At 46.4% G+C, this 23,155-nt stretch overlaps 1 protein-coding gene across 1 annotated transcript in view; it reads right to left on the reverse strand.

Annotated features, from left to right (window-relative positions):
- Positions 1–23,155, reverse strand: part of Ctnnbip1 (catenin beta interacting protein 1) — a 57,818-nt gene that overhangs the window by 25,380 nt on the left and 9,283 nt on the right. The window contains exon 2 of the mRNA XM_048350199.1: positions 327–411. The gene's annotated coding sequence lies outside the window, so the exon portion shown is untranslated. The remainder of the gene's footprint in view (positions 1–326; positions 412–23,155) is intronic.

A 23,155-nucleotide genomic window follows, 5' to 3' on the forward strand; every position in this document is an offset into this window, starting at 1 on the left:
TCTAATTGTGTGACTAGTCATTTACATAAAATATTACCCCAGAGTCTGTTCAAATCGTAGCCTGAAGAAATTGGCAGCCCCACATTTACCTTAAGAACTCACACATTAGAGGGGGCAGCTCAGTAGAACAGCCAGTACTGACTATGCAGAGTTCAGCTCCCAGCACCATCAAGGGGGGAAAAAAAAGACTCCCCACATTTGAGGGAATGAGCATGGTGAGGGAAATAGAGAAAGGAGACTTGGGGCGTTACACTGACGGTCAGCCCAGCCTCTACCCACCACTGTCCCACAACTACACAGCAGGTGCCTTTCTCTCAGGTCCTTACCTGCTTCTGGAAATTAACTTCAGGCAAGCAAGTGCTGAACTGTGAGGGAAGGGCCGTGGCCAGGAAGAAATAGGAAGGTGGTGCCCTGTGGAAACAGAACATGGATTATGGGAGGAGCAGGGAGGCCCCCAAGGCCGCTGCAGTGGGGCCCGTGTACACGCCCCATGCTGAAGGAACCAGACTCCTGGCGGGAAGCTCACGGTCCTGGAGTCCAGAAAGACCTGTGTGTCAGGCAAGCCCAGGGGACCTGCTCCAACACCTCCAGGACAGAGTGCTGACTGCAGCACACAGACCTGTCATTTCCGGCTGAAGCAGGTCAGCCTGCTTGACACCACACACCTCTCACCTGGGTTAGTCACCAGTCTAGAGACATCATGGACCAGAATGACTCAGTGCAACAGCTGAGGGACGAGTCCCACATCTGCATGAGATGACGCCCCACCTACCAACCACACATGTGTACCATCGGTGCATCTGTCTGCTGGGCCAACCTCAACTGGCACAGACACACATTATACATACCCAGAAGTACAGTGACGCTTACTCCCACATCAGCCAGCCTAGCTGTAGTAGGTGAAGGTCTACGCCTTCAACACCCTTCCTCCAGGAATGGAAGAACACTGCTTTCTTTACTAATGCCCTCCCCACACAACCCCCTCACCCTGCAAGCTAGTGTAGAGACATGGCCTTCTGAGGGGTGGGGGTGGGAGCCCTGCTGACTGCTTCAAGGTGCACAGCCCTCCTAAGACCACCTCCAAACCTACCTCGCAGAGCACCTGACTTAAGGGCAGTCTGTCAGCACGCAGGCCTACCACCAGAGGCTTGAGGACAATACCAAGAAGCAGGTTCTGAGGACAGCACAAGAGCAAGGACAGCTTGGAAAACCCTCCTCCGTTGTCCTCAGTAACTTTTTGTTTTTTGATGCTGATCCTGGGGCTTGAACTCAGGGCCCAGACGCTGTCTCTGAGCTTTTGTGTTCAAGGTTAGCACTCCACCACTTGAGCCACAGCACCACTTCCAGCCTTTTGGTGGTTAGTTGGAGATAAAGAATCTCACAGACTTTCCTGTCCAGGCTAAACTCTGAACTGTGATTCTCTGATTCAAGCCTCCTAAGTGGTTAGGATTGCAAGTGGGAGCCACTGGCACCAATGGCTTTTGCACAGAAAGCTGTGTGTATCCAAGGGCTGAGAAAGATGTGTTTTCCAGAGGAAGTGGGACTTCAAAGGCCTCTTCTAAAATCCAGCATCGTTCTAAGCCTCTGACCCTCTGCTGTGTGCGTCCTTCCATGCAGAGGATGGCTCTGGGAAGGAAGAGCCACCATCCACACTGCCACCCCCCTCCACCATCAGACAAACCCTACAGGAGCCAACTATTTATAGCAATTAATTGCTCTGTTATTCCTGCAGGTATCAAAGCATCAAAATACCAAGAAACCCCAGGAACTTCAACCCAAGTCTCCACATTCCTTCAAAAAAAGATGAAAAGAGAGTCATTGCGTACTTTTGAAGGACTTTAATTTCTTCAGCTACCACGACAGCTAATTATCTTTCCCGTCTATAGGGTCAGGCACTTCCAAGGAACGGAGAAGAGCTGTGCATGCAGGACATCAAGGGAAGGGGTCAGAAGAACAGACTGACCAGGGGCTCCCAGTCAACTGTCCCAGCTGTCATTTATAATTAGGACAGAAAGAAAACAGAGACTCAAGGTGCCTGGGCCAGGCACAGGTCAGACAGTGCGTGTGCTCTGGGAGCAATCACTGACCTGCTGTGCAGCCCAAGGCCAGTCAGAGACAAGCCACCCTTCTCTGCACTTCATTTCACCATTCATAAAAGAAACTCCTGTTCTGGCCAATCTCCCCGGGAGATGTGAGATGAGGGGTAGCTTTATGGGCTGAAGGCTGAGCAGTGGCACATGACCTCTTGGCTTTCTGCTTAGCTGCTACCACTTACAAGATATTTGTGGATTTCTTGACTGTGAGCTTGCTTCCTTCCTTTTCCTTCCTTCCTTCCTTCCTTCCTTCCTTCCTTCCTTCCGTTTTCTTCCACCCTCCCTTTTTCCCTCCTTCCTTCTGTTTTCTTCCACCCTCCCCTTTTCCCTCTCTCCTCCCTCCCTCCCTCCTTTCTTTCTTCTCTTCTTCCCTTCCTCCTTCTTTTTTTTTCTTAGTATTGGGGCTCAAACTCAGGGGCCTCATGCATGCTAGGCAAGTGCTGTACCATCAAGCTATAGCCCTACCCATCCCCACCCCCACTCTGAAATTCTTTATGTTTTTTTAGCAAGGAGCCCTACACTGGATCCTACAGCTGGTCTAGAATACAAAACAGAGGTCAAAATGACTGCCAAGGGCCCTACAGCTAAAGTCCACACTACCTGGACTCAAGATTTGTCAAATCATTCTAGGTACACACATAGCCCTGCACCAGGATTGGGGAATAGGGATACAGAAGGGGACTATGACACAGAGCCTGCCTCCAGAGATGACCAAAATGACTGAGAAAGCCACATTATATAGCCAGAGAAGGCAGCACATATAAGGTATGTCAGGTTAAAACACAAGCCTTCCAAATGTCAACCATAAGACCACACACTGTGTCATGTGCCATCCCTGAGTTCAGAGGCAGGAAGGGGAGCAAGAGGGTGACAAAGCTCTTCAAGAATACAGAAGGACTAGTTACCAATGATGGGGTGCGAGGTGAGCTGGGCCCTAAAGAATGAATAGGAGTTGGCTTGAAGAGAGGAAGAGGAAGGGGCAGGGCACAGACATTCACCAAACCATTGCTGAGCATCTACCGTATCATAGGCAGTGAGAATAACATTGGATCCACTTGTGATGAGGGCATACAATACCAATCAACCCCAGGACAATGCATCTCAGACACTTTAACAAACTGGATGGATGTTCAAGGAGCCCTAGGGGCTGAGAGCTAGTACTACAGCCACGGCTGTAGGAGAGACTGCCTGATCCACAGTGATGGAAAATAAGCCAGGCAGCTAGGACTGAGAAAGCCCACATAGGCTCAGAAGCAGAAGGATGATGGGAGTAAGCAGGTGCAACAGTGAACATTGCAAAGCATTCTGAAGCCAGAATCAGATTAGGGATCAATAAAGGGGTCTTCTGAGTGGTTCTGGGATGGAACAGGGATTTTGGCAGGAGGCGAGGGGCTGGGTAGCAGGAGGCATTTCTTACAAGACATACATAATAGTGAGCACGTAGGAAAGACCTAAGCTGCAGCAGGAATGCTAAAGAGCAAGGGTTGGTCTGGGGGAGACCAGCTTCAACTGTGAAGGTCTAGCCTGCCATGAGGCATCAAGCCCTGGTCAGGGGGTCAATGAGCAGAGGGAAATGGGGTCTAAATGGATCTCAGTATGACACCTGAGTGTAAGTGAAGGAGAAAATGAGGCAGGAGTCCAGTTGAGAGCCCCTCCTAGAGAGGGGAGAGGCTTGGCTTCCAAGAGAGGAACATTAAAGACAAGGGAGGCCATCATGCTTGGCTGTGCATCCTCCCAAATTCCACCAGGGCCCTGTGTTCTTAGACCCTGTTCTCATCACAGCACTTATTAATCATTAACCCAGTGATTACTTAGGAGCCCCTTCCCCACACCCATCCCCAACAGTTAGGGATGCTTAGGTAGCATCTCTCTTGGCTCTGACAGGTCTGGCAGCCTGCTCCTAGGCTCTCTCCTGCCATAATCAGTGCCTTCCAGGGACTCAGTGACCTGCCTATCACCTCAAAGGGCACGACCGAGGTACAGTCTTATGGGTCCATGTACCTGCCTGGCTCCTGTAGTGCATGGTGGTCTCCTATGACTGGCTTGAACTTTGTGCATAATCTCTCTTACCCCTATTTTGCCTCCTCCACATGGGATCATCTGACAGTGATGGAGGGTCTCTGTGAGACAGATATTGTGGTGTCTCCAGAGACACCAAGAAAGAAGGAGGACTCAGGATGCTGGTGGAATAACATCACGAAGGAATAGAAGGGTAGGAGTAGAGAAAAGGTCCACACAGAGCAGGGAGGGTTAGGAAAGGCATGACTGACTTAGGCTAGGCCTCAACAGGCTGATCACCAAACTTCTTTCTTTGTGTCTGTCTGTCTGTCTGTCTGTCTCTCACATTGCTGGAACAGTGGTTATGGTGACTAGACTTCAAGGCAGGATCACTTGGAGAACTGTACCAGACAATTTCCTCAGCCTTTAGGATCCAGGGAAGGCCTCACTGAGGCCTTTCTCCTGGGTGGTGGCAGCCTTGGGGGAAGGAAGAAAGCATTCTTGTGGAGCCTGCTCAATGAAGGATGCCCTAGTTCTGGGCAGCATGAGCAGCCCTCTCCTCATCCACAAGACAGGAACTAAAAAGGAGACAGATCAGCTGCCTCTAGCATATAACCTCCAGGCATATAGAAACCAGAATCCCTGCTAATAGGTTCAGAGTCTGCTACCCAAAGAACCTCGAGAACGATGGGGAGGAAGCAGAGAGCCACTGGTGGTCACACATGCCCTGTGTCCGTCTCCCATGACTGGCCTGAGCCGGGTGGCACAGAAGTGGGCCCCAAGTCTTCCTTGTGTATTCCACCTCTCACTGTGCAGCACACAGAAATATGGTACAGATTAATGCTAAGTCAAAAAAAAAAAAGAACACACAAAATAATACATTAACCAACACCACGTAGTCATATAAACAGAGGTTTGAATTCTACAAACAGAATACTTCACACCAGGCAGTGCAGGGCTCTGCAACTGAATAACGGACACCCGAGGAGGGGATAGCGGAGTGTGCTGTTGTAAGACAGTGTCCTGCCGAAACCAGATGTGGCCTTGGGGAAATGTGTCCATTCATCCCATCCATAAACTTATGGAATACTTACTATGTGCGGCTTATCCATGAATAAACAGTTAAACTTTGTTCTACATGCATTCTAGTCAGAGGGGAGGTCAGATGGTAAAGACAAAACAAGTAATGGATAAGTAACAGGTAGTGAGGGAAAGTGCAGGTACAATGATAAAACTAGCAAGGTGGGAGGACCAGGAAGGTTGGAAGGCAAAGACGGTTAAGGGGTAAGCTGGGAAGCAGGGCTGGGCAGAGGTTCTAGAACGTGGTGGGTGAATATGGGACAGGAGAGGAACAGAGGGCAGATCATTAGGGCCATGGAGGCCTCTGTGACCTCTATGTGACCTTCATGAACAAGGCAGCTAGTGTGGAGCTAGGCCCCCTGGAATGCCTGGTCTTACTTGGGCGAGCATGGCCACGCTGACCACAGAAACAGAAAAGAGGTCATGGGTAGAGAGCAGAGGTAATGGTGGGAATCCAGGTGAAGCTGCTGGTCAGGGTGTGTGGCAGTCAGCCGGGACACATGGTACAAGCAGGCTTGCTGCCTTGCTGGGGCAGGGAGGGAGGGCGTTAGATCAAGGGTGCGTGGTGGGGGCTCCCAGGTGGTCTGGCTAAACAACAGAAGGTCTGTGTTCAGATCAACTAAGATAGGTAAGATGCAAATAGAGCAATTTAGGGAAATAATGAGCTGCTTCCCCCCCCCCCCCTTCAGGTGCTTGGGATCTAGGAATCCAGGGCCTGGAGCATACCAGGCAAGTGCTCTGCCACTGAGCTCTACCTCCCTAGAAAATGGATTTTAAATTGATGAGAGCCTCTCCCATCTATAAGCTTGGTACCTGCCTCAAGGGCAGTTGTGAAAAGTAGATGAGGTAATATAAAAACAACACTCAGACAGTGCTTGGTAACACATACTAGTTACTAATGGTAAGATGAGACCACCACAGGAAACAAGTAAGCACACAATGAGTTCAAAGCCTTAAATTACCCCCCTTCTTTCCCTCCCCTTTCCTTCCAAGTTCACCCATTAACTCCCAAATGGCTCAACGGAATGAAAGAGGTAAAGAACTGAGGAGGGACCTCAGTTCTGTGTTCCTCAAGCCACCCTGAGTCATTGGGAATACCTTACAGCAGGTGTCTCTCCTCCTCAGCACTATGGACACGTTAGACCTGATAAACCCTTGTTGTGGGACTGAGAACAGTCATATGGTCGGCAGCATCCCGGGCCTCTACCTACTGGATGCCAGCAGCATATCCTCCTGAGTGTCACAATCAAAATAATCTTCTAGCTGGGTGCTGGTTGCTCATGTCTGTAATCCTAGCTACTCAGGAAGCTGGTATCTGGAGGATCAACGTCCGAAGCCAATCTAAGAAGAAAAGTCCACTAGATTCCAATTAAATCAGCAAAAAGCTAGGCTGGAGGCATGGCTCAAATGGTAAATCACCAACCCCGAGCAAGCAAATGAATTGAGTGTGAGGCCACTGAGTTTAAGCCTGGTATAGGCAATTAAAATAAAAATCCTCTTTTGACATTGCCACATGTCCCCTAAGAGAAAAACCAATCCTGGTTGAAGATAATGCTCTACAGAACTGATATGTCCTCTGCTTGCCACTTGTCATATGCTGTCCCTAATCAAGCAAATAAACAAACTGTTCAGTCTTCATAATGGAAACACAAGGTGCAGAGAGGTTTTATGACTTTCATAGCTATTCCAGCCTAGAGCAGAATTTGAACTCAAGCCACTGAGGCCTCATAATAACTGTGCTTATTGCTTTCTGGGACATAAGTTAATCAATAAAATTGTGGTCAGAGCCAGGGAGAAGGAGGAAGGGCTGAAGCCTGACACATAGCTCCCGTCAGAGTCCCACATCAGGTGATACCTCAAGTCTTCCAGTGACATACAAAATGAGGGTGCCAGAGAGAATTTCCACCCTCTCCATTCTAAGTAATTAAACTGCAGCAATGTCCTGGATTCTCAGCCTCAGGGGCAGCCACCTTAACTAACACTGCAGCTTTCTCAGTCCAGAGTGGTACTTGCATTCTGGGTGGCTGTGTGTGCCACACTGATCTCCTGTACTGCGAGTCAGGAAGTTGGAAGGATACAGCACCATTCTTGAAGCATGAGCCTAGGATTGGAATTTGTCCTGAGGGTATCATCCCAGATTCAAACCTGATCCTAGCTCCTTCCTGCTAGGTGAAGCCAGGTGATGTTGCAGAATAGTGATAATTATTATTGTGGCTGTGGCGTTTCCTAAATGCCACACATAGAGTCAGTCAAGTTCAGCAGATTGTCTTGCTTAATTTTAGTCCCCACAAGCCTGACTGGTAGGAATGATTCCCATTTTATTGATTAGACAACTGAGGCTGAGAGAAGCCCAAGGCCATGGAACCATAGAGACAGAACTTGGATTTGAGTCTGTGCTTTGCCTGCAACCTATTAGTCCCTCTGGCTCAGAAATTGATAGAAATAACATCCATATGAACTAAAATTAGTATGAAACACCACCTTACAGGAAAAGAGAGAGGAAGTCAGAATCCAATGACTTCTAATCAGATATCAGAAAATTAGGCACAAAGCAAAGTAAGTAGATACAATAAAAGGTCCTAGATGGGGTCCAGGGCGGTGGAGGGGAGCCCAAAGACATAACTGGGCAGTTGAGGAAAAGGTCACAGTGAAAAACCTGTGATGAGCATATTGTATCAATGTTGTACGTGCTGAGCATGTGATTATATGGTTATACTGGGAAGTAGACTGGTTTTTAGGAGACACAGGCTCAAGTATTTAGGAGTGAATTGTCTCCATGTTTGCAACTTAAATGATTCAGGAAATATATGCACATATGTGTCTGTGTGTGCTCACATGCACGTGTGTGTGTGTGTGTGTATGTGTATGACAGTGACAGCAGGCAGGTGTCTATATGGCAAAGAATTAGCCAGTGAATCTAGTAAAAAATGAGTGTCCGCTGTATTATTACAGCTTTTCCATTGGTTTTAACTCAAAATTAAAATCTAGGAAGGGCCAGGCACCAGTGGCTCACACCTGTAATCCTAGCTACTCAGGAGGCTAAGACCTGAGGATTGCCATTGGAAGTCAGTGCAGGGCAGGAAAGTCTGTGAGATTCTTATATCCAACTAATCACCAAAAAGCTAGAAGTGGAGCTGTAGCTTGAGTGGTATAGCATCAGCCTTGAACAAAAAAGCTAAGGGCCTGAGTTCATGTGCTAACACTGACACAAAACGAAGCCAGCAAAAAGTCAGACTAGAGGCTTGAGTGCCAGTTGTGAGCAAGAAAGCCGAGTGAGCTTGAGGCTCTAAGTTCAGGCTCCAGTGCTGACAGGAAAAAACAAAAAGCCAAGAAAACATCAAAAGGTTATTTCGAAGGGCTTGAGGCACATCTTAAGTGATAGAATGCCTTCCTTGTAAGCACAAGGCCCTAAGTTCAAATCCCAGTACTGCCCATCCCCCCCATAAAGGGGATGGGAGGGAGGCTTGCAGTAGCCCTCTGAAAGTTCATGTATATATAGATCACTCCATTAGCCTCAGCTGACCTCCTCCAGTAAAAGGCAAGTGGGAGGCCCATATGGGGATTAGCCTGTCTCTCTGACCACAAGTCTCAGGAATGGCAATGATTCAGGAACTCTAGATGCTTACCTACATATCTCAGAACCACCTGCCTGTCCCATTCACAGTAATGCTATTCATTCAGTTCCACATGCAGCACACACTGATAAAGGCCCTTAGGTAAAGGGCCCTTCTTCAGTATTTATGCTGAACCCACCTAACCTGACTCAAAATAGTCACCAGAGGACCAGAATGCATGCCCATTGGTCATGGCTGCCACAGAAAAGGCACCAACGTTGAGTCCCCATAGTCAGGCCAGGAAAGAGATACCTAGCAGTACCTAAGGGCTCAGGAGCTGTCTAATTCCATTTTATAAGTTGGCTCCTGGCTCAGGGTAAGGCAATATACAAATCAAATGTGTTTCAGGACCTGCCTGCAGGCAGCTGCTCCAGGACTAAGGCTGGAAAGGAAGCCCACAGCAGGGGCAAGTGGCCAGATTCAAGCTCAACACTGTGTTCCCTCTACAGCCAGGGCCTCGGTGGAGGCAATTCTGCCACCCAGGAAACATTTGGTGAGGAAACAACTGGCAATGTCTGAGGATATTTTTTTTTTTCTTTCAGAGCTGGTGATCAAACCAAGGGCTTCATGCATACTAGGAGATCTCTTATCATTGAGCTACATGCTCAATACTTGTAGACCTTTTTTCCCCCATGCTAAGGATCAAACTTATGTCCTCACACATATAAACACTCTGCTGCTGAGCTACAACCCCTAATCCATGGGAGACTTTTTATTTCTTGGCAGTACTGGAGTTTGAACACAAAGTCTCAAGAGCTCTATCACTTGACTGTAGCTCTTTAGCTTTCTTTTTCAGACAGGGTCTTGCACATTTTGTCTGGACCAGCCTTGGCTCATAATCCTCCTACCTATTAACCTCCTGAATGCATGAATTACATGCATCACCAAACTTGGCTTGCTTGTTGATATGAGTTCTCACTAACGTTTTCCCTGGGCTGTCCTCAAACTTAAAATCTTCCTGACCTCTGGGTCATGCATTAGGTGTAAGCTACCATGTCCAACCATAGGACGTGTGTGTGTGTCTTGGGGCTTGAACTCAGGGCTTGGGTATTGTCCCTGAGCTTCTTTTTCTTAAGTTACTACTCTACCACTTTGAGCTACAGTTCCACTTCTAGTCTTCTGATGGTTACTAGTAGCTAAGAGTCTAACAGACTTTCCTGCCTGGCTGGCTTTGAACTCTCATCCTTGGATCTCAGCCTCCTGAGTAGCTAGGATTACAGGTGTGAGCCACCAGCACCTGGCTCAAAGATTTGACTGTCACATCTTCAGCGTATCCTACTAATGGCCCTCTATATTCACATTCAATTGACTTCAGATTAAGAAACAAAAACGTATTGGGGAGGTACGGTCCTGGTGGCTCATGTCTATAATCCCAGTTTCCTAGAAGGCTGAGATCTGAGAATCATGGTTTGGGATCATTCTAGGCAGACAAACCCACAAGACTCTTGTGTTCAATTAGCCAGCTAAAAGCTGAAAGTAGAGGAATGGCAAGTGCCACCCATGAACAGAAAAGCTGAGTGCAAGTCTAAAGTTCTGAGTTCAAGCTCCAGTACAAGTATACACACACACACACACACACACACACACACACACACACACACACAGAAACCCTCTCATGTTTTATATCCAACTTTTACATGTATTAGGCATGTGGGGGCAATTTAAAGTATACTAGAAGATGTACCTAAGTGGCATACAAATACAATACCATTTTTTTAATGAGGAACACGAGTAGCAGCAGATTAGATTTCAGCATCCAAAAATGATCCCAGAGCCTGGCGATATCAGGAGATGACTGTACAGGACAGAGCGAGGTATCACAACCCTCAAAAAAGAACTATCCAGGGCTGGGGATATGGCCTAGTGGCAAGAGTGCTTGCCTCGTATACATGAGGACCTGGGTTCAATTCCCCAGCACCACATATACAGAAAATGGCCAGAAGTGGCACTGTGGCTCAAGTGGCAGAGTGCTAGCCTTGAGCAAAAAGAAGCCAGGGACAGTGCTCAGGCCCTGAGTCCAAGCCCCAGGACTAGCCAAAAAAAAAAAAAAAGGAACTATCCATCACCCATATCCCAAGTGTCAAGGGTGAGAAACGGTGCTTGGTGGCCACATCAGAGTTGCCAATCGCACCAGTCTTTATACCTCTGGTCCTTTGCATCTGCTATTCCCTTGGTCCAGAACATTCTTCTCTACCTGAGTCATAAAATCCTTTACTACCAGCTGTTCTCAGATCCATGCCACAGCCTGGGTCTCCACGCCTGTCTGAACTGCTTTGTCTCAGGTCACTGCTCTAATACTGTACCTGGACTGTGTCTGATCATTTCTTTCCATCACCAGACTGGACATTGCTGTGAGCAGACAGAGGCCTTCACAGGCTTCATGAAATGTAATTCCTGTATAACTCGAAACAGGAGAGGGAGCTGGATTTTTTTCTTCAGGTCTCCAGTTTTATTTGTTCTTTTCTTTGAGACAGGTCTCATTCTGTAGCCCCAGCTGGCCTCTAATTCACAATCTTCCTGCTGCCTCAGTGTAGGCCACCACACCCACCAAGGACGCCCTCATCTGTGAAAGGATGAAATGACACTGAGGTGGAAAGATTATAATAGGCTTTATTTTCAATTCTAGTATTGGGCAACAATTCATTCCATGAGACAGAACAAAGACTGACAGACTCAGCCTCTAGAGAGGTTGGTTTTGTAGACAGAGAAGGGCTGGAAAAAATAGAAACAGAGAGTGAAAGTCATCTCAAGTGCCTTTCCTTGTAAGGCAGTGAGAGGGAGACAGAACAATAGAAAAATAACTGATTGTTAGTATAAGGTCACTTTGAGTTGAGAAAGAGGAAACTTCATGATCATGCAGTTGACACTGGCTTGTTTCAGAAATGTGGCTGCTTTTTCCATCATTCTGACTTCTTGAAAGTTTAGGTCAACAGCTTGGTTTTGCTTTGGTGCAGTACAACTTCAATGTGAATGGTACCATTTTGATTTCTAGTTTGTTTGGTCCATTAGGTATAATATAGAAGCCAAGTTGAAAACAATGGGTCTGCTGTAATTTCTTTGTTTTGCCAGTCCTGGGGCTTGAACTAAGGGTACTGAGCACTGTCCCTGGCTTCTTTTTGCTCAAGGCTTGTAGCACTCTATTACTTGAGCCACAGCGCTACTTCTGGCTTTTTCTGTATATATGGTGCTGAGGAATCAAACCTAGGGCTTCATGTATATGAGGCAAGCACTTAACACTAGGCCACATTCCAGTTTTTATTCATTTTTAATTTAAAAGTTTTTTATTTTTAGCCAGGTACTGGTAGCTCACCTTTGCAATCTTAGTCACTCAGGAGGCTGAGATCTGAGAATCACAGTTCAAAGTCCAGGCAGGAAAGTTCAAGAGACTCTTATCTCCAATTAACCACTAAAAGACCAGAAATGACGCTGTGGTTCCAGTGGTAGAGCACTAGCCTTGAGCATAAAAGCTCGGCATCTCAGCTTCCTGTATAGCTAGGATTACAGATGTGACTCACTCACTGCTCCAGGCTCAAAGTTTGTTTGTTTGGTTTTTTCCCCAGTAATAGGATTTGAACTTGCCATTGTTAAGCTAGTGTTCTAACACTCTAGCCATGCTTCCAGCCCCATGTTTCGCTGTTTTGTTGTTACTTTTCTGCCCAGGCTGGCTTCCAACCACTATCCTCAGATCTTAGCCTCCTGACTAGCTAAGATTATGGATGTAAACCACCAATGCCCACTTTTACTGGTTATTTTGGAAATGGAGACCCAAGGTTTTCTGTCAGGCTGCCTTGAACCTTGATCTTCCAAATCCCAGCCTCCTAAATAGCTAGAATTACAGGTGTGAGCCACTGGCACTTAGTTCCTGTGTTTTTGTTTTGTTTTATTTTTCATCTGAGGTCTTTAAAGAAGAAAAACAAAATACTGACAAGAAAAACCTACAAAAATCCCATGTTCCGATTACACAGTGCATCATATGGTGCTCTATTAATGCATGATTTTGCTTTTATGTATCAGTTAAACATGAATCTGCATTTAAAAAAAGCTCCCTAGATCTGACTGTCTCTTCTAGGCCTGCCTTGAGTTGAAAAGCACCTTTCCCTAGCTAAGCAGGAGCACGGAGCAGGCTGCTCTGTGGGTCAACAGAGAACAATGCAAACAGGAAGGGAATGCTGGGCCCGAGGAAGTCTCCTTGGTTGCACAATCACTCTGGATCCTGAGCAGCATCCTTAGCCTCCACAGTTCTGACACAGAGCTATGGAGGTTTCATCTCTGCACAGTAGGGGAAAGGGACAGGAGGAAAGAAAGGAAAGCATCAAGGCTTAATTTAAAAAGAGATTCTGTTTTCTTCTCAGAACAGCTGGAGCCCTGAAGGCTAGCCAAGTCAGGGTCTGAGACCTGAAGTCAGGAACCAGCACGCCCACAGAATCCGGCTAGGATCTTCCTCTAATTCAGTTTGACTCAGGACTATCACCCTGTAGAAGGTTCCAGAGGGGTCAGTAATACAGAGTCCACGGCCAGGTCTATTTATAAATGAAGCCTCAATTCCTAAAGGGCTACCAGCACCCCTCACTCCTGGGAAAAGGTCCCACAAGCCAGAGGAATGTTCCAGGGCTGTCTTGGCAGCAAGCTTCCATTAGAGCTGTGGGCAAAAGGACCCCCTATTTCTCCTATGAACGACATCAGCGCTAAATCCTCTGGGAAAATTTGTTTCTCTTTTTAACATTTTTATTAGTTTGTATCATTTGTACAAGGGGGTTTCTTTGTGGCATTCCCACACATGTACACAATGTATCACAATCAGCCTCACCCCCTTTATCATCCTCTCTTAAGGGAAATTTGACTTGCATTTGGTCATCAACTTCAGGCTGCAAGGATCCATTCCAGGCCCAATAATCCCAGGGAAAGAGCCTGGCCAGGAAGTTCTACAGAGCTTGGGCTGCTTCCAGAAAAGGAGACCAAAATGGAAATGTCAACCCATGGGAGCTCCATCAACCTTACTGTCCACAACTTTGTCAACTCTTGCAGGGCCATAATCTAAAATTCTTTTTTTTTTTTTTTTTTTTGGCCAGTCCTGGGCCTTGGACTCAGGGCCTGAGCACTGTCCCTGGCTTCTTCCCGCTCAAGGCTAGCACTTCGCCACTTGAGCCACAGCGCCGCTTCTGGCCGTTTTCTGTATATGTGGTGCTGGGGAATCGAACCTAGGGCCTCGTGTATCCGAGGCAGGCACTCTTGCCACTAGGCTATATCCCCAGCCCCCTAAAATTCTAATTAAGTTGGGAAGCTGATGAGGTTTTCTTTTGTTTTGTTTTTGGGGTTTCTTTTGCCAAATTTGGGGCTTGAACTCAGGGCCTGAGTACTGTTCCTGGCTTCTTTCTGCTCAAGGCCAGCACTCTACCACTTGAGCCACAGCACCACTTCCAGCCTTTTCTGTATATGTGACGCTAAGGAATCAAACCCAGGACTTCATGCGTGCTAGGCAAGCATCTTTACCACTAGGCCACATTCCCAGCCCACTGATGAGTTTTGTAAAGGGGGAGAGGAAAAGCCACAGTGCTAATATATTTATCAGGAAGCCATTCCAATTTCTTTTCTTTCTTTTTTTTTTTTTTTTTTTTTTTTTTGCCAGTCCTAGGTTTTGGACTCAGGGCCTGAGCACTGTCCCTGGCTTCTCTTTGCTCAAGGCTAGCACTCTGCCACTTGAGCCACAGCACCACTTCTGGCCATTTTCTATATATGTGGTACTGGGGAATCGAACCCAGGGCTTCATGTATACGAGTCAAGCACTCTTGCCACTAGGCCATATCCCCAGCCCAGCCATTCCAATTTCTCCATGAATTGCATATGGCCGCTTCCCTCAGCCACAGACATGTTCAGCAGGGCTCACCAAGACTTGTCTCATCCCAGAGGCAGGCCTGGACACAACCAGTCCTGCCCTTCCAGGGCCTCAGGGTTGTCCCAGACCATCCCAGGACAGGATGGCCAGCTTAAGGACTACCGCCCTCTCCAGATCTTCTGCCTTGGCCTCCACCCTCTCTGTATCACTTCCCCCTCACTAACTTCAATTCTACAACTAGTTGAAATACACTAGCTGACTGCACTAAGTTTCATGCACCCTTCTGAATCCCATGGCCCTGAGAACCCTACAGTATCCTAAAGCATTAGGCAATTAAATCAATTAGGTAGGCTACTTAATTGGGTTGTGTCCCCAGAGATGGCAGGCTTGGCCTGAGAGCCATCTCCCTTGGCTCCAGGGGCAGCCTTCTTGTAATGAAACTGAAGAAAGGTGGAGGTCCACTGCCTTTTTCCAGTAGGCTCTTGGTAAACATAGATGTTCTAGTTTGCAAAAAGACACAGACATATCTACTTATGCCACAGCATCCCTATGCATGTTACAGACTACAAGATTCATGAGAGCACACAGTGTCTGGGTAAATGTTCCTGCATCACTTTGCAGACTCCAGGGGAGGAGGAAACCTCCCCCCTAGTGGGCTGCTGGGGACTCAGTTTCCTTCCTCCCTCAATGTCTAACAAGCTAATAATAGAAATACTGAATGTTCTAAACAAGGCACCTCCAGGATCTCCCATTTGTTTATCCCATTAACTTGCTAGGGAAATGGTATCAAGAAAACACCCCCATGGCCTCCCCTAGCCCAAAGGCAGAGAGATGGAGGCTACAGCTGAGATGATGGAAGACCAGAAAGCTTCAGTTCTAAGGAAATGAGATAACAGCACTGGTTAAGAGCCACACATGGCACCCTGGAAAAAAGCTCAAAGCCAGGCACACCAAGGAAAAGCTCAGGAGATGACAAAAGATGAGCTTGGAACCAGTGTGGTGGTATAGACCTATAATCCCAGACACGTAGAAGGCCAGCCCTGGATAAAAGCACAGAATTCTATCTGGAATTAAACCAAAAAGTCTAAGGGAAGAGGATAAGTCAAGTATAAATTCAAACCACAGTACCACTATTAAAAGGGGAAAAAAGGCAAGGAAGGAAAGAAGGAAGGAAGAGAAAAGATAGGTAGATCTTGGAGCCGATGTGAAGGGCTCCAAAGCCCTGTCTGCTTTGCCAGTGGATTCAGGCATAAACACCCAGCACTGGACACACACCAGTAATCCAGTCCAGAAGCTGAATCCAGCCCAGGAGCCAAATCCCTACCACCCATTTATAATGACATCCTTCATTCCCAAAGCCACCAAACCACAAAAGGGATCAGAAACTCCCTGCAAGGCTGGCTTGTGAAATGTGTCCCTGGCAAAGACTACTGGTTTTAAACCAGTGACGCGCCCGAGATAATCACAATTCATAAATGAACACCAAAAGTCCTTAGGAGCCTGTATCCATAGAATGCAGCCAGGACCTGCTCTATTGCAAAACACATTCAGCTGAGAGGAAAAGGATTATCCCAAGGTTCAGAAAGAGGTTATACATGAATTTGATGGTATTTCTGAGTTCCAAGACAACTAAACTTACAACATACTTAGAAGACAGGATGTAATGTCTTGTTTTGTTTTCTTGTGCCAGTGACTGGGGCTTGAACTCAGACCCTGAGCTCTGTCCCTGAGATTTTTTGCCCAAAGCTAGCACTCTCCACTTGAGCCACAGCTCCACTTCTGGCTTTTTTCTGGTGGTTAATTGAGATAAGAGTCTTACAGACTTTCCTGCCTGGGCTGGCTTCTAACTGTGATCATCAAATCTCAGCCTCCTGAGTAGATAGGATTACAGGCATATGCCACTGGTGCCTGGATGTAATTTTTTTTAGACTATCCTTAAAAAAGCAAATCATGATCTTAAAAAATTGGTATCAAAGCATTCAAGTCATTCAAGACTACCAAAAATTACCTTATCACAAGACTTGCACAATCCAAAAAATAAATAACACACCCAAAATAGTTCCTAGAAAAAGGGAAGCAGGGGCTGGGAATATGGCCTAGTGGCAAGAGTGCTTGCCTCATATACATGAGGCCCTGGGTTTGATTCCTCAGCACCACATATACAGAAAATGGCCAGAAGTGGCGCTGTGGCTCAAGTGGCAGAGTGCTAGCCTTGAGCAAAAAAGAAGCCAGGGACAGTGCTCAGGCCCTGAGTTCACGGCCTAGGACTGGCCCCCCCCAAAAAAAAAAAAGAAAGAAAAGAAAAGAAAAAGGGAAGCAGATGAGTGTACATGCTGCAAAAAGGGCAATAAACAGAAATGCAGTCGCCCAACGGCCCAGGTTAAAGGTCTGGAGCCTGAGCTAAAGTAAGTTCCACATGAAACAAAGCTTTTGTTGTTGTAGTAGTATTTTGTTTGTTTTGCTGGTATTGAAATTTGAACTCTGGGCATCATACTTACTTGGCCTGCTTTCTCAGTTGGTATTCTACTACCTGAGTCACACCTTCAGCTCAACTTTTTGCTGGTTATTTTGAAGATTGAGTCTCAACAACTTTTCTACTGGGGGCTGACCCCAAACCCTGATCCTCCAGGTTTCAGCCTCCTGAATAGCTAGGATTAGAAGAGTAAGCCACTGGCAGACAGCTATTTTCTCATTTCTTTTTTCTTTCTTTCTTTCTTTTTTTTGCCAGTCCTGGGGCTTGGACTCAGGGCCTGAGCACTGTCCCTGGCTTCTTTTTGCTCAAGGCTAGCACTTTGCCACTTCATCCACAGTGCCATTTCTGGCCATTTTCTATATATGTGGTGCTGAGGAATCGAACCTAGGGCTTCATGTATACAAGGCAAGCACTCTTGCCAGTAGGCCATATTCCCAGCCCCTCTTATTTCTTTTTCTTTCTTTCTTTCCTCCCTTCCTTCCTTCCTTCCTTCCTTCCTTCCTTTCTTTCTTTCTTTCTTTCTCTCTCTCTCCCTCCCTCCCTCTTTCTCTCTCTCTTTTTCTTTCTTTCTTTCTTTCTTTCTTTTTCTTTCTTTCTCTCTCTCTCTCCCTCCCTCCCTCCCTACCTCCCTCCCTCCCTCCCTCCCTCCCTCCCTCTCTCTCTCTCTTTCTTTCTTTTTGCCAGTCCTGGGGCTTAGACTCAGGGCCTGAGCACTGTCCCTGGCTTCTTTTTTTGCTTAAGGCTAGCACTCTACCGCCTGAGCCACAGCACCGCTTCCAGCTTTTTCTGTTTATGTGGTGCTGAGGAATCGAACCCAGGACTTCATGCAAGGAAGGCAAGCACTCTACCACTAAGCCATATTCCCAGCCCCATTAATTTTCCTTTTAGTAACACTAAGGTTTGAACTTCAGCATCTCCTGCTTGCTAGGCAGTAGACAACCACTATACTAGGCCTGGCTCTACCACAGAGCCACAGCTCCACCCTACCTTTGTATCTTGAAATATCCTCAAACTATCAGAAAGGTACAAGAATATAATGCACACCCAATACCCAGAATCTAGAGTCACCATATTTAATATGTTGCTTCATTTACCTTATGCCTGAGTTGTGTTTGTGTTTGGGGGAGGGGGGGCTTCTTTGTGTGTGTATGCTTGTGGTGCTAGGGAGTGAACCCAGAACAAACTCAAAGCTTTGCACATCTAATGCACTCACTTCTCCATTGTTGCTGTACAGCCCATATCCAAATTTCCCTAATTCCTCCCCCCTGGCCAAGTTTGGCTTGTGCTAGTTTTTAACCCAAGATACAATCAAGGATTTCAAAATTGCACTGGGCTCCCATGTTCTTTAACCTCCTCAGTCTGGAATGGGTTCCCAGCTTTTCTTTACTTATCACAACATTAACATTTTTTAAGAATTCAGAATCATTGTCTTTTGAATTTCTTACAATCTAGACTTGTTCAACAGTTATTCATTATTAAATCAATTTTAAACAAGAATAAAATTCTTTTTGAAAAAGCTATCATAGCTGACATTATCAGTGTTCTAGCATTCGCCCCATTTTTGGTGCTATGATTTAGGTCTTAAACATCCCCAAAGACCCATGCACTAAGGGCTTGGGGTGCTTTGGGGAAGTGGCAGAATCTTCAAGAGGTGGGGCCTGGTAGAAGTTAGGTTATTAGGGCCATGCTCTTGAAAGGGAGTATTGGGGCCAGGCACTGGTAGCTCACGCCTGTAATCCTTAGTTATTCAGGAGGCTGAGATCTGAGGATCAGTATTCAAAGCCAGCTCAGACAGGACAGTCTGTGAGATTTTTACCTCCAATTAACCACCAAAAAGCTTCAACTGGAGCTGGTTGGCTCAAGCGGTAGAATGTTAACCATGAACACAAAAGCTTAGGGACCTTGCCCAGGCCCTGAGTTCAAGCCCCAGTACTGGTTCTACTTCCCAGCTTCCATGGTGTGAGCAGCTTCACCACCACATCCCCCATCAGGAAGTGTTGCCTCATGACAAGCCCAAAGCAGCATCCGACTGAAACATCCAGAACTGCTCATCGAACCTTCACACCCTTTGGTTTTTTGTTTGTTCTGGGTGTTGGTCCAGGGCACTGTCCTTGAGCTTCTTTGCTCGAGACTAGCATTCTACACTTCAGCCACAGCTCCACTTTCAGCATTTTGCTGGTTAATTGGAGGTAAAGAGTCTTACACTTTCCTGCCCAGGCTGACTTCAAATCACAATCCTCAGATCTCAGCCTCCTGAGTAGCTAAGATTACAGGCGTGAGCCACTGGTACCCAGTAAGCCTTCCTATCTTTTAAGTTGATTGTGTCAGATATTTTGCCTTAGTGACAGAAAGCTAACACACTGGGTTTAATATTTTAGTTGTGAATCAATGTTTTAAATGCTCAGTTCTGGCACATACACATAAAGTTTTAAATGCATAATACTGAAAGTAAATACATTAGGATATAGGAAAAGAAAACACTGAAAAGTAGGATTTTTTAAAAAGTCACATAAAAATCAAAACTCTGTATGGAAAAATAATATAATCAAAAGAACCATAATCACAAATTGAGGAAAACTTACGTAATACATATCATAGTCAATGGTCAAACTTCCTTAATATATGAAAAACATCAATAAGAAAAACTGTCTAGACTGCCAAAGAAGGAAACGAGCAACGAATGTAATAAAATGTTCATCTAAATGAAGCCAGGCACCAGCAGCTCACACATTTAATCCTAGCTACTTAGGAAGCTGAGAATGGGAGGCCTGAGGCTCGTGAACGCTCTTCTCAACACACAGATGAGGGCAGTGATGCATGCCTGCCATCCCAAGCTATGTGGGGGACCAAAACTGGGAAGGTTGCGGTTCCAAGCCACTCCAGGCAGGAAAGTCTGAGACTCTGTGGACACAGAGGCCCATGCCTGTGATCTCAGCAAGGATGAGAAGCCTAAAACTGGGTGGATCCCAGCTCAGGTGTGTACCTGGGTATGAAGCAAGACCTTATCCTAAAACAACTAGTATAAAATAGTGCTGAATGCCAGGCGCTGGTGACTCACACCTGTAATCCTAGATACTCAAAAGGCTGAGATCTGAGGATGGCGGTTTGAATCCAGACCAGCCAGGAAAGTCCATGAGACTCTTATCTCCAATTAACCACCAGAAAACTGGAAGTGGCACTATGGCTCAAAGTGGTAGAGCACTTGTCTTGAGCAGAAAAGCTCAGAGACAGGGCCCAGGCCTTGAGTTCAAGCCCCATGATGGACAAAATAAAAAGTGCGAGAGGTGTGGCTTAGCCAATGTCATGCCAGCCTAACATGCCTTGAGTTCAAATACTACCACCCAACAACAACAATAATAAAAAATAGGCAGGGGGCTGGGAATATGGCCTAGTGGCAAGAGTGCTTGCGTTGTATACATGAAGCCCTGGGTTCGATTCCCCAGCACCACATATATAGAAAATGGCCAGAAGTGGCGCTGTGGCTCACGTGGCAGAGTGCTAGCCTTGAGCAAAAAGAAGCCAGGGACAGTGCTCAGGCCCTGAGTCCAAGGCCCAGGACTGGCAAAAAATAAATAAATGAATAAATAAAATTAAAAAAATGAAAAAAGATAGGCAGTAAGCCTGATATGGTGATGATACACCTGTAATCCCAGCACTTGAAAGAGTAAGTCACAGAATGCTGAGTTTGAGACCATCATGGGCTATGTAGAGACCTTGTCTACAAAAAACCAGGCCAAGTTCAGTAGCTTCCACCTGTCATCTGGCTATCAGAGAGGAATAAGCAGAAACATAGCAGTCCAGGATGGCCTGGGCATAAGTGAGAGCCTAAAACAAGACTCTGGTAGCTCATGCCTGTAATCCTAGGTACTAAGCAGGCTCAGACCTGAGGATCACAACTGGAAGCCATTCTGAGCGGGAAAGTCCATGAGATTTTTATCTCCAATTAACCACCAGAAAACCAGAAGTGGAGCTGTGGCTCAAGTAGTAGAGTGCTAGCCTTGAACAAGAAAAAGCTCAGGGATAGCACTCAGGCCCTGAGTTTAAGCCCATGACAATAAATAAATAAAAATAAAACTATCAGATTCACCTATTAGATTAGAAAAAAAACTGACAAATTTTGTCCAAGTATAGGGGAAATAGGTATTCTCAAACTATGTTATTGAGCATATAAAATGAAATGATACCAACTGAACTGGGAATGTGGCTTAGAGTGCTTACCTAATACGCATGAAGCCCTGGGTTTGACTCCTCAGTACCACATAAACAGAAAAAAACAGAAGTGATGCTATGGCTCAAGTAGTAGAGTGCTAGCCTTGAGCACAGACAAGCTTAAGGACAGTGCCCAGGTCCCGAGTTCAAGCCCCAGGACTGGCAAAAAAATAAAAAAAGAAAGAAAGAAAGAAAAGAAAAGAAATGTGACTATTCTATGGAAGGTAATTTGGCAATACCAAAATCTTAAACATTTGTACCTTTGGTCCTATAATAGTAATAAAACATAGAAAATGTAAATGTTTACCAGTAGAGAATAACAAAATAAATAAAATATAAGCAATCAATAAAGTACCATGGAGTCATTAAAGTGAGTCACATGGTCAGGCATGTGGTGTAGGCTGGTAATCCCAGCCTTTGAGATTATGTAAGACTAGGAAGTGTAGGTCATTGCCACAGCCCATGCCCAGAATTTGGTTCCTAGCCCAGAAAGATATATATATATATATATATATATATATATATATATATATATATATATATGCCCTTGGTTAACATTTGTCACTTTGGGGGAAGGGTTTTGAGTGCCTGTGAATACAGGGAGGTAGGCAGATTTCGTTTTCACCATATACAGCCCTTTGAATTCTATGTCTATTAACTACTCAAAAAAGGGGAGGGAGTTCTTTCAAGGAATGGCATGGGGTCAGAAGATCAGAATAGAAGAACCTTCATCCGGGTGGTCCTGAGGGCCCAGGACACCATCTGATGTGAGTACTTCAGTATTCATGCATGCTGGTCTCATTCAGGCTTTAAGAAGCCTGTGCTCTGAGGAGGCTTGAGCGGGCAATCACCACCCAAAATAGAGGAAAGGCAGACAGTTGCCTGAGACCCCTCAGGTGGCAGCAGCAGCCCCTCCCTAGGAAGGAGGAAGATCTGATCTTTAGGCTGGTTCCAACTGTATTGTCCTCCACTGAGTCCTGCCACAATCTCCAGAAGGCTTCATGGGGAGGAAGCAGAATGGGGGGGGGGGGGGATTAGAGGGATACCCTACTGCCATACCTGGAAGCCCTGCATCATACCCTCCTAAAAATCACCAGAACCCCATCTTCCTGCAACCCCAGAGGAAGGCCATATCCCTGAGATTAACAGTACTGACAGATGGGACCTTTCCTCAGACTGAAATTTCAGCATGGAATATGCTGTCAAGAACAGGCTCACATAGCCAAGCCAGAGGCGACCTTGGCAGTTGTGGGGTTTGATCTCAGGACCTGGGTGCTGTCCCTGAGCTTTTTCTTGCTCAAGGTTAGCACTCTACCACTTTCAGCCACAGAGGCACTTCCAGTTCTCTAGTTAATTGGAGATAACAGTCTCACGGTCTTCCCTGCCTGAGCTGGCTTTGAACCACGATCCTCAGATCTCAGCCTCCTAGTCCTAGTAGCTAGGATTACAGGTGTGAGTCACCCAGTGGCAGTTGCCATCTTTTGTCCACCCTCTCCCCCTTTTTATTTTGTGCCAGTCTAGAGGGCTTGAACTTAGACCCTGAGCACTGTCCCTGAGTTGTTGGCTTTTTTGGGGGGACGGGGTGGGGGAGGGCTGGTCCTGGGGCTTAAACTCAGAGCCTGGAAGCTGTCCCTGAGCCTCTTTTTTTTTTTTTTTTTTTTGGCCAGTCCTGGGCCTTGGACTCAGGGCCTGAGCACTGTCCCTGGCTTCTTCCCGCTCAAGGCTAGCACTCCGCCACTTGAGCCACAGCGCTGCTTCTGGCCGTTTTCTGTATATGTGGTGCTAGGGAATCGAACCTAGGGCCTCGTGTATCCGAGGCAGGCACTCTTGCCACTAGGCTATATCCCCAGCCCCC

The sequence above is a fragment of the Perognathus longimembris genome, chromosome 7 (genome assembly GCF_023159225.1).
Source record: "Perognathus longimembris pacificus isolate PPM17 chromosome 7, ASM2315922v1, whole genome shotgun sequence".
NCBI classification, from domain to species: Eukaryota; Metazoa; Chordata; class Mammalia; order Rodentia; family Heteromyidae; genus Perognathus; species Perognathus longimembris.